The sequence below is a fragment of the Anser anser genome (assembly GCF_964211835.1).
Source record: "Anser anser genome assembly, chromosome: 6".
Classification (NCBI taxonomy): domain Eukaryota; kingdom Metazoa; phylum Chordata; class Aves; order Anseriformes; family Anatidae; genus Anser; species Anser anser.
Window position 1 is genome coordinate 3,424,065 of NC_139726.1, and position 12,488 is coordinate 3,436,552.

Sequence of the window (12,488 nt, forward strand, 5' to 3'; positions counted from 1 at the left end):
GAGTTTATTAACCCCTTAAGTATTTGTATATACTCTGATTTTGGAGGGATAGCCTTTTAAAGTTTACTAGGCACGTTTCAAAGGAAAGTAATGGTTTCTGGTGGGTGATGTTATGGGTGTGAGGCCAAAGCAGGTTTTCAATGAAGCTTAATTTTTCAAAAAGTAAATAAAACAAGATGTGGAGCTTTGGACTGCATTTCCTATCATTAGTGTGTGCTGTGAGACCTCCCTCATGCTTCAGTGAGAAATGTTGTTGGGTGAGAGAATAGACTTTCTGTGTTTGATAGATTCTGTGAAAGTCTGATATTGTTCTTTTACATTCCCTTAGCTTATCTGTGAACCTCCATACCTTACCACAATCACCTCTGCTTTCTCCTTGCAGTAGGATTAATAAAAAAGACATACTGTTATAATGAACGTATGCTAAAGCTATACAAACAGAACAAAAGAAAAGAAAAAAAAGTTTTGTGTGTGCAGATGTGAGAAAGCTGCACTAAAAAGAGAGTGCACAATATGAACTCATACATGTTTGTACTTTTGGGTGCTATTTCTGTACATCATATATGCTCTTTTTCTAAGAGATCAGATTTCACAGCCTTTAGTTCTCGTCATGATTGTACTTAGCTCATTTTCTTTCTATATTCCATATTGTGTTATGATTCTCATGTATGCTGTTTTGTACCTCCAGTGTCTTCTAAGCAGAAGAGAAAAACCAGAGATGTTGAGTTCAAGCCTCATATTTGATTTATTATTATGACTGTGGGAAGTTTGACTTGAAAAAAGTTAGTAGATAGAGAAGAAATAGAAATAGATATAATAAGGCCGTAGCAAGAGTTAAACTGAAAAACTGACAATTTTTCTTGTAATTTTTTGGATATCATTGATATGAAGACTGCTGATGTGGCTGCTCAGGAATTTTACATTTTTATTTCTTTGGTTTTTACAAAATTGATTTTTTTTCTTCTTGTTTGTGTGTGTGTTACACAATCTTATTATTATTGCAGGATAGGGAGCACAAGATTAAAAAAAAAAAAAGAAAACCAACAATATTTAGTTTCCGGCTTGGTCAAACCTAATAAAAATTTCAGTCTGTCATCATGAAGAGAAATATTTCATTTCATATCAGCTTGACAGTCATATGTGCTGGCTTATGTTGATACTTTTACAGACTTGTAGCTGAAGTTCCTCAGACTTTCCTTTTCTGGTAAATGCTGAAGTATGATGTTGGGTTATAACTTTTTATGATGATCAGCCCAGCAGGTTGAGTTACTTTAATGTATAATGGAGATTCTGTTATTTTAGGGCAACTTAGCAGTTGCTGTCTGACATGTTGGTCTACAGGAAAAGGCTGGATCATGAAACTGCCATCAGATTTTCAGCTTTATGCTCCTGACAGCTCCAGGGAGAGCTAACATGTGGCCTCTTCTCCCAGCGCTACACAAGATTAAATACACTGCTGTCTAATATGGGCGAGAAAGGTCTCGTATAGCATACTGCCTAGGCAGTTACAGTGGTTGCATGGCTCTTTAATTAGCCCTATCTGTGAAGTATTGGGGCAGTTTGGACAGACACCACCCCTTCACCACCACCCCCTGCCCCAAAAGTTAGCTTTCCAGCATTACAAGAAGGGAAATTTTGAACCCATTAAATAAGGCCACAGAGCCTAGTAACCTGCTTAATACTTCATAGGACAGTGAATTTTATGAATATAGTACAAATTTTGTCAGTTCTATGCTTTGACCATATTTCTGATAATGGGTCTTTTTCATAGTCGTGAGGCACTGAATTTCCAATACTGCTGAAAATCAGGGAACAGTTTTGGCTTAAGTGCAGACAGCAACAATAAAACGTGTACCATTTCTCCTTGCCTTGCAAAAGCACTGTTGAAAACTGCAACTACTGGCTGATGTAATTATTTTGCTTTCAAACAGAAAATAAAAACTTTTAAAAATTACCCAGTATCATAAGAAAGTATATGGCTGTACTAGAAGGATTTTTAAATGTTTGTTGTCATTATTTTTCAGGTTTAAAAGTGCCATTAGGAGTAAACTAACCTTGTTAAGATAATACAGGTAGCCACAAACTTTGGCTGTCCTCTAATTCCCAAACACTTATCCCCACATACACTTCCTGTTCCCTGACTCTTGTCAGCTGGAAAAGTCATTATCTGAAAACGGAGAGCTTTGCATCTGTCAGCTGGGAATGTGATTACTTAAATTGATAGCAATAGCAGTTGTCTTAGTTTAAAATGTCTAGCTAGTTTTTGTTGTTGTTGTTGTTTTGTTTTGTTGGTTTTGAAAGTTATTTAGTCAGTTTATGTTATTATTGTGAATGTCAAACAGCTAAATATCAAGGGTTCGGCTTCCTGCCGAGACTCGGATAGGCAAACATCAGAAATAAACTGACCCTGGTAAAGCAATGAGAATGGCTTTTGTAGAAAGTGTTTAATTTTTAACAATTTCCTTAAAACAGGAAGTGTTTATTTACATCCCTTTCTTTTGTCCCTTCTCTTTAAACAGTCTCAACTCCATTTTTTTTTTATCTTGAGGGACAGGTGAGAAGCCAACACTGGTGGTGCAAAAACCATCCTGCGGATCTTCTGCTTGTCCTTCAGATACCAAAGAGTCAAAGACAACAAGAGCTGGGGCCATCCTAAGTACCTTGAGTAGATTGCAAAATATTTTGTTACAGGAAAAAGGGAAGTGTAGCCAATAACCGGCCCCTCCAAATCACCTTTTTTTTTTTTTTTTTTTCCTGATTATGTGAATTGCCCTTAATTGCTATGAAGAACGTAATAAATATTTTGTTCTTCCGAAAAGTTGTTGTTCAACATCTCAAACTTTTCTTTAAAAAATTTAGGCCAGCTCCAAAATACTCAAAAGTGTGACTTCATTGAATGCTCTTAAAGTCCATATTTAGTTCCCAAATAAGTAGCCTAATTTTCCGTAACACTGTGTAATCAGTAAGTCTCATTGACCTCCCTAAGAGTGTCTGCCTTCTCAGCATTTCCAAAAATGAAAGCAATGTGTGTTTTTCTGTAGTCAAATATAATCAGAGAGTTTTAACTTGTTAGTATTTTTGAGAGAAAGTACTTTATAAGAAGTAGTGAACTTTCTCTGTTTATGTGTTGTTTGAGGGACATAGCCAGGATGAATAATTGCATGTGTTTGTCTTCAGATAATTATATATTATTTTATACTAAGATGATATTAATCTTTTATTAGATTTGAATAACATGAGAAGATTAAGCTCTCTTGGGCTGTGCAGGAAATAAAAGAACGGTTGTGGATTTTGCTGGGAAAATGTGTGGAAATTTCCATCTCCTTATTTCAGGTGGTTTGGGAATTTAAGTGATGCTCAGATTAGTGTAACCTCATTTGGGACTTAAATGTTGTATGCACTAGAACCTTCAGTCCTTGGAGTTTTGTCATTTTGACTCCTATCTCACACATTTTTTATCACCTGAAATAACTTGTTGTCATGCTGCTACCGAATGAACCATTTATTATTCTTAGATCTGCTATACAAATAAGGCCATGAGGATTGTTAACTGTGTATTTATCCTGTGAAATATCACAAGCTGTTATGAGTATTTTATTAAACATGAAGCATCTCAATAAATCTTATATCTAATTTGTAACAAAAGTTTAACTCTGAAAAGTTCAGATTACATTCCTGTAACACTCTTTTTTCAGACAGGAGATATGAATTTTAACTCTTCCTGGTAATCTTATGGGGACAGAATTGTTTGGGATTTAAACCTGCATGCTGCGATCTTCTGTTTCACTAATAATTGTCAAACTTCACCACCCCACCCCACCCTCCATATTTCTCATTTTTAAGGGTCTGTTTAAGATATATTCATTCCATAAAAAAAATAGTGATATTTCATTGAAATGGTACGGAAAAGCTTTGCAAACAGTACAGTTCCCATGGCTTTGGGAATGTATTTTACATTTGCCTTGAACCTTGAAGACAGGGTAGATGAACCTTCAAGACAGTTCTGTACAAAGGAAAAGAGGTAACATGCTAACAAGGAAAATCTGATTGTAATATGCAGCCCTGAGTCTAAGAAATATTTTAAAATGTTAAAAAAGTTCCATTTCCACCTGCGTGGTGCTCTGCACCCTCCCAGAATGTCTTTCTGGAGGCCTCAAGGTGTTCGGGAATGAAAAGCTGTGTAATGCTTGGAACATTGCTTACCAGTGTTTGCTCCTGAAAGAAATCCCTGTGCTCACGCATCAAGAAGTGGCAGCATTCCCTTTATCACAGTGGCTGAGCAGTTCCCACCTCCTTCCAGAGAGGAAGGGGGACCACGATTCCCCAAACCAGGCATGGCCATGAGGGCTGGCAGCACTGCGGTTGTAGACTGGAATGTGTTACTGGAATGCATGGCAGTAAAACACAGGGATGCAGATTGGGAGGTCTGATACCTGTTTTGACATCTTCTGATGCTCATTTTATATTTTCAGTATCTTCTTGAACCTCATTTTCATGCCCCTCCAAGTGTGGAGGTTTCCACAGTTTCATTAGGGAAAACACTCAGTGCTGTAATAGCTTCAATGTATATTAAAACAACTAGTAATTCCCTTCCATTTTAGCTGCTTTTTTTATTTTATGGTCTAAAGAAAGTTGTATACAATTATCCATTAAAGGATAATACCCCTTTTTAATTTTGCTCTGATTTTTTTTTTCTTATTGCCAGTATCTTTATGGAAATAGAAATGGACAATTCTGATATGTTGCTATATACATTTTCCTAATGAGTCCACATTTCTGCAGCCTTGCATCTTTCCCATGTTTTACACCTAGCCAATGCATTAAAGAGTGATACCATGCCAGGATACTTCTGTTAGCATCCACTTTGCACAGATAAAAATACGTTGAGCATGAGAGCTGGAAGATCTGACCGGTAGTTACGCTGACCAGTAGTTATGCTGTGGAAACTGAGAACTTACAGCAGTTGCAATATAATGAAGTAGCCATTTATATTATATGTAGAGTTTGTTCACAGAATCACAGATCATAAATAAAAACAGAATTGCAAACATAAAATGTAATGATATTTTGTACAAATTTGCTTTTGTTACTGCTTTTCCAACATTTAAAACATCTAGTGCATCTGAAATCATCTATCCTTTTAGGAACATAATAAACCAAAAAATAGCAGTCTGTATTGTGAATTAATTAAAAGGGTAGCAGTATACTTTACAATGGACAGAAAGTATACAGGACTAACTAGATGGTTTTAAATAGTGATGAAGTACAAACTGGACTTGTTCATATACATTTAGATTTCAACTTAAGAGTTTGTCTGCAGGAGAAAAAGCATATTTTATGATTGTTTACCACTACATGGTAACCCTTATAGCATGGTATGAACAGAAAAGCATGCATTTCAGTGGGTACAGTATGGAAGGGATGTCAAATGCTATAACAGCGATCACAGCATCTCAGACATCTTATTAATAAGAACAGAATTCAGTTGCCTATATGAAAATAACTCCTGACCAGGCAAGAAAGCCAAACAAAATTGTTCTTTATATCAGTTAAAATACAAATTGTCCTGTGATTATTTAGAGGTTTTAGAAGATAACTTCTGTTTCATGTGGCATCAGTGTTCTTGGCATCTCTCACCATGGTATGCAGTTCTGGACTCAGGCCAGATTAAACAGCCAAGTAGCTCTGCCTTTTGATCTAAAGGCACAGGAGAGTAGCAAAAATAATTCTCCAATGTCAAAATCTATTTTCCTACTTTCTACAGTAGTTAACATTTCGTGATGTATATGCACAAGCCCATAATCATATAATGAAACACAGTTTGTTTTATGAGGCTACGAGGACATATGTGGGAAAGAAATATGATGCATTTTTTAAATTTGCAGCAATGAAAATTATTCATACTTTGCATGATGTTTGAAGTTAATATTCTGAAATCTTGCTATCGTTGTGCTGTGTAAAATGAGTATTGGTGTTACGTCAGTAACACATCACAGGGTCTCATTAACATCAACTGACTCCCAGAATTTCTGATTTTTGTCATCTCTAGTTCTTCCATAGGAAAGCTGTGAGTCTTGTTCTCAGTTTTGGGGAGGTGTTTTGAAACAGTTCTTGTTTTGTTGCTTTGTGGTGTAATCAAGTGACACAGAGATTAAGGGAATTGACCAACCCACAAATGCAAATAACTGGGATAATTAATTTATTGTTTTCTCATTAAGCTCAATTTGTTATTCATGTATATTTAAAGCGTTTCTGTATTTTAGACTCTTTTCTTATTCTGGAATTCACAGGCTATTTTGTTTGTCAGAAAATTTATTTCTAAAAATCTATTATTAAATTTGTGAAAGATTAATTTCAGCAAAAGAAAAAAAATTATGAAATTGAGTTGTTCTCTGAACTTTTAACAGTAAAATGGGTTCTTTTTTCAATTTAATTTGACAGCCTGAAATCTGAATACCTTCTTATACTTCTTGTAGTCCTGTAAACCCATTGCTGATGGTCATCATTTCAGGGATGAGTAACAAGATGAACCCTTCATTGTTTAGAAAAATGTTTGCTCTCAAGCAAGTTTGTGTTTCATCTAGAGATGAAACCAAAAAAGCAGAAAGTCTAAAGCAACACTTTCTGAGGTTCAGCTGGACGTATTTGAGTGAGTATGATGATGTGATGTGTTTCATACCAAAATATCCTTAGAAAGTTCATTAAATCCCCGTGGTGAATGTTGTCATTTTGGTAGCTAAGGTAGGAGATGGTGGATATTACCTTCTGTCTTTGACATTGCTAGATTTGCACTACTTTAAATTTGGTTGAATAATTACTGAAGTCTTTGTGATAGCTTCTAACTTTAAAGCAGTTGTCATTGTTGTTATTATAAGGTTTAAAAAGTAATGTTATTGTAATGTTTTAAAATAATTTTTGGGTTTTTTATTTTAATATATTCTTCTAAGAAGTCCTTCTGTTTATAAAGAAGAAAATGTCTCTCGTTCCGATTTCACAGCTAAACAGAAATGCAGAGGATCTAAGTGACTTTCCAAAGGTAATGCAAAAAGTTAATGTCAAAGTCTGGGCTGGATACTTTTAGGATCTGTGAAGATGGGCGCAAGCTTGCAGGGCTTGTGATCCAAAATCATGAAATCCATATAGTGTCTCCTCACTGAAAGCTGTTCACAGTTGCTTTGAAAGAGTAAAGTTGTTTCTCTTTTTGACAAATCAGACTCCCCCCTTCCAAAAAATTTAAATAGCAGTTGAATATATTTTAAATTAATAATAATAACTATAATTAATATTTATTATATATTAATGATTATGCTTAGTATAATTATTATAATTAATAATAGTAATTTTGTAACAACTTTCAGGTCTTCCAGGGATTATGGGAGATATAGTTGTTAAGCGCATATCCAAGATGCAATGACATGGTAGAACAGTTGCTTCCAGTGTTGTTGACCATTCTTCAAACATCCGTCCTTGAGGCACATCCCTGAAGGCAGTAAAATGGTCCTAGATACTCCCATATAAGATGCAATACAACATAAACACTGTTAAAGTTTAGATGATTACCAAAGCTAAATGATTTGTCAAAAGGCTTTTCAAAACTTCATTTTCATCCATTGTCACCAGAAAAAAAAAAATACATTTTTTGTTCAAAATAGTTGAGAAGAAATTTGAGGATTTTGTTGAGGTCAGACTACAACTTGTGAACTTATTCACATGTCTCTTAACTGTTGGTTTTCCTTTTTAGTATCAGACATTCTTCAGGTGCAAGAAGGTTGCCATCTGAATGGACCACTGGTTCACTATAAACTATCATAAACACTTGTATAATTACTTTGAAGATTTTTCCTACCTCGTTTCCTAAAGTAAATTGAACTTTTACCCATGATGTGTACCTGAACCATCTGAAAGTATGAGTTTCCTGTAACTGGAAATACTGACTGCAAGATTAAAAGCAGCTAAATTCTCAATGACAAATCGAATGTAGAACAGCGTAGTCTGTAACAATAAACTAATATAGGCATATAGTAATGCATAATGTCATGGGAGAGGTAAATAAATAAATATATTCAAGATGTAGAATAATTGGGGGGTTCTCTTTATTCCTGCAAATATCATCAATATACAGTCAGTGTTTTAAAGACCAGTGTTTAAATTATTAAGAATGCCAGTTTAATGAAAACATAACAGATCATTTTAATAATTCATGACAACAGTTCAACATGAAGCACACAAAATATTTTTAGCATGTGTCTCAATAATAGCTATACATAGATATCCACAATATCAAAATATGCAATGCTACACACAGTAGTTTCTTATCTGCTAGGTCTGGTAAAGGGAATAAACATTTTTTTCCTGATGAGAAAATCAAAGTTGTATGCCATTTCAGTGAAGTCAAGTTGACACCTGCAGAGAAGCAAGTCATGACATTTTAGCTGACTGCTCCCCCTCTCCCCACCCCAGTTGCAGTTCGTTTCTTCATTTTATTTACCCTGACAGACAAAAGAAGCCTAGATGAAAATGTTTAGATGAGGATTTGTCATCCTTTCTCATAATTCTATTCTTTTTTATTTTTTTCCCCCACTGTTAAATGAGTAGTTCATACATACTGGGCTGTGACAGTTCTACAGAGGACAAAAACAGTTGAACATATTTGTATGAAAACACAGTTTCCCTCCTTTCTCTTCTCTTCACACCCCCTCCACCCTCCAATTTCCAAGCATAGGTACATTTATCAAGATAATTAGCTTCAGTTTTGGTAATGAGATCTATTTTCATGTCACCCTGACATAGTACTGACTGACTGAACTAGTAAGATCCTTTAAAAAAATATGAATTTAGGATCAATAATATTTATAGCTCCGTTTATAAAGCAGAAATCAAAGGCATGTATAATGCCATACTTATTAAGGGAACTTACTCTAGGGATTTTGTTTTCTTGCCTCTAATCCTACCTCTACTTTTTAACAACTCATTCTCTAACAAAAAAAAAAATAAAATAAGTTGTGGGTGTTCAGAAATATAAAGTACATAAGAGAGCTCACAAATGATATCTGTTATGACCTAATATTGTAGTATACAGGACCTGTCAGCTGGGTTTTTCCTGGCTATATCTTATTTTTGTTAACTGTGGATACCATTAAAGAATATGATAAAGTTATTGTAATGGAATTGAAATACATTTTATTACATCAATATAAGTTCCATTTACTGTGCAATATGACAGTGCTTAATAATTTTATATTACAAGCATAATTATGATATCAAATTAGTAATTTTCACAAAGTACTTGCATTAGACACTCGTATGATACAATACAATATATTCCAATTCTCTGTGGTGCCTCAAAATACACAGTCTTTTAACGGGGAAAAGGCTGAGGTGGTAAAAGGAAGCATCTCATAACTCCATTGAGCAATTTCACAAGGACACTTACCTTCCATTGGGGTACAGAAATTACCTAGATAGTTCTATAACTAGATTCCACTTCACTGTTGATAATGCTAGAAAATTACTGAACTCTAGAAATTATGATGTCTTCCTCTTTGGTAGTAATGTCAAAGGTCCCCAAACTACTGCTCTGCTATTCTGAGCAGTCTCTTAGACCAATTCCAGTGGTACCAGTAAAGCTATTCCCAACGGAGTAGGTTGTGGGCGGGATTAAAAACTCCAGTTCAAAGTCTCTGAAAACATGAACTACTGGAGCTGCAGAACACCCTTGTGAGGTGGAAAAAGGAATCAATTTGTATCCTACCGAAGTGCAATTCCTTCCAAGGTAGAGCACAGCAGACTTGGCAGTGCTGAGCCACATCAGTTTTAAGGCAGGAGCTGGAAACTCGTGTATCCAGGTAATGGAGCATATGGAATCTGTGCTTTTTTTCCCCTCCTGAGCATTTTTGCATGCGATTTATTTTCAATTCAGGTGCTGACAACTTTTGCAATGCAAATTTGTTCAATGGTTTGGCTTTTATCTTCTAAAATAGATGACAGAATGCTATGAAGATTCACTAGCAGTTTAATAAACCTCTAAGAGTCTGCCTTAAATACCAGTTTTCTATACTAGAAAGCTCATCAATATCTAGACAGCCATGCAAACAGCTAGGAGGCCAGTCCATTAATGAAATGTTAATGACTGAATTAGACCTGTAATAACAGAAGTAGAATGTACTGCTGTGAGTCCATTAACATCAGCAGACCCTGCTGGGAAACAAGTAAACACAACATGCAAAGGGAAAACTTGTGCTAATAAACAGTTTTTGTGCTGTAAAGGTACTGGGAAGCATGAGTTGTAAATTCCATTCACTGCTATGCTATTGTCATTTTTTTGGTAAAGTTTATCCAAGCAACCTAGCTTGATGTACATTTCACAATATGAGGATAAAATATGCATAACAGCATTCATGCAAAGTCTGTGACCCGATGGTAAGCCAAAGCTTTCTGCCAAATATCCAGACAAACCAAAGAAACCTTTCTATTGCATTAGGTTGTAAGAATAAGCAGTGCTCAATGTTGACTGCAGCTTCACACTGCAGCCAGTCCAGGTGGGTAGCAGGGAACAGTAGTTATCACCTGATGGATGGTTGACCCAAGTGAAATGGAATTTATGGACCCTAACTAAGGCCCTTGTAGATATCAAAGAAACCACCACTGTTGGAACTAATTACCAGTGCTATTAAACTTTTATCTTGTGCCTTAAAAGTAGATCATGCTTTGCAGAAGGTATTAACCCTAACAAAGGAGACAAGAATAGCAACATTGCTAGCAGCTTCATTGGTGATCTTGTAACACACGGTGTGAGAGTTCTTGGCTACAAAAATGGGCTTGGGATATAGGAACTAATCACTTTAGTTCTTGGAATGAAATTCCTTTTCCCAAAAATGCAACTCACCTTTTTCAATAAAAGTGAAGTAAAAATAGTTGCTTTCTCTTCCGGTCCTGAAAACCTCAGTAATTTCCTGTAAGGCAAAAAAAAAACCATTTGCCACATCTTCCCACTGTGCAAAAGCTGCATGTCAAACTAAATTGTGGCAGCTTTTATAATGCAGTTGTCAATAAAAATTGCATACAACTTCAGTACATTGGAAAGCAAAATATGTGTCCACAGTATGTCGTACAAAATACAAATGAATAACCCCCAAACTGCTGCTATTACAATGTTCAGTCTTTTATTGAACTCAGTTTGATTTCCTCCTTTTCACCTCCTCAGATATGCAGTGTCAGTTCCAGCTTGCCACATAACTCAGCAGAAAGCCAAAGTGGGGGGAAAAATATTAAGATTCTTTCCTCTGAAGTTTGTGGATGTTGCTGCTCGTTTCTTCTCCACTGATGCTGGCATAGCGTCCAGTATTTTTTTGGTCCCATTCATGTGACTGCTAGCAAGTATCTCTACTGCTCCCGTTCCCTTTGTGACACCTTATGGGCAGCAAAGAGAAGGACTTATGGCTATAGAGACCAGGATGATCTAGTGGGTGGGATACAGCATTTTCTTCTTCATCCATCTCTGATAATACAATCCAGTGTCACTGCCTTCATGTTAACCACACACCATTTTTTGTTTGTTTGTTTGTTTATCCTTTATTTCTCAATATTTTTATTACCTTTTTAGTTGAATTTATCCTTATACCACAATAAGACTCTTCTGTTGTTTACGGTCTTAGAGTTACTACCAAGATGCAACTGGTAATAAAGAAAGAGGGAAATCTGAGAAATAAAATGTTCAGGAATTATGTGTGTTATGCAGTGAGAGAGAGACATCAGAGAAGGGAAGGGGGGTGAGAAGTAAATTGCTACAGCAACTGCTGAAATAACATGCGAAGTCTTGGTGAAGCAGGGTGTGCCTGGGAAGAGGCTGTGCAGGGAGGGAAGGTGAGATCAGGCACTGAAACTCTTGAGTCAGCCAAATTTTGGCACAGAAAAAGGTACATGGTGTGGATTTAATCATGAACCTTCCTCCCAGAGTGCTTAATGCAGGCAGAAGGGATCAAAATCATAGAATCATTCAGGTTGGAAAAGACCTCTAAGATCATATAGTCCAACCTTTAACTTAGTACTGACAAGTCCACCACTGAACCGTGCTACTGAGTTCTACATCTACACGTTTCTTAAAGACCTCCAGAGATGGTGCCTCAACCACTTCCCTGGACAGCCTATTCCAATGCCTCACAACCCTTTCAGTAAAGAAAATAGTACTTCTAACCTGAGCTCTTGAGGAAACAAATAGAAAATGGAGACTGAAGGGCTTCCTCGGCTGGTGCTGTGGATGTCCTGCATGGATACTCATCTCAAGGCCATGGTACTTGTTACATAGCCAAGGCTCACCATGTCAGTTTGACATGTCACATCAACTGCACTCTGTGCTTCAGGCCTTTATCCCTAAATGAGGGATAATAACATCTCCCTGTCTCATGGAGGTGCCCAGCAGGCAACAGCATTAAAGAAATCTAGAGTAGGGGATGCATAATTGCTAAAATTAAAAAATTATACATTATTAC

General features: G+C 36.1%; 1 protein-coding gene across 3 annotated transcripts in view; it reads left to right on the top strand.

Annotated features, from left to right (window-relative positions):
• Positions 1-12,488, top strand: part of LOC310901250 (uncharacterized protein) — a 721,588-nt gene that overhangs the window by 475,584 nt on the left and 233,516 nt on the right. The gene's annotated exons all lie outside the window — the stretch shown is intronic.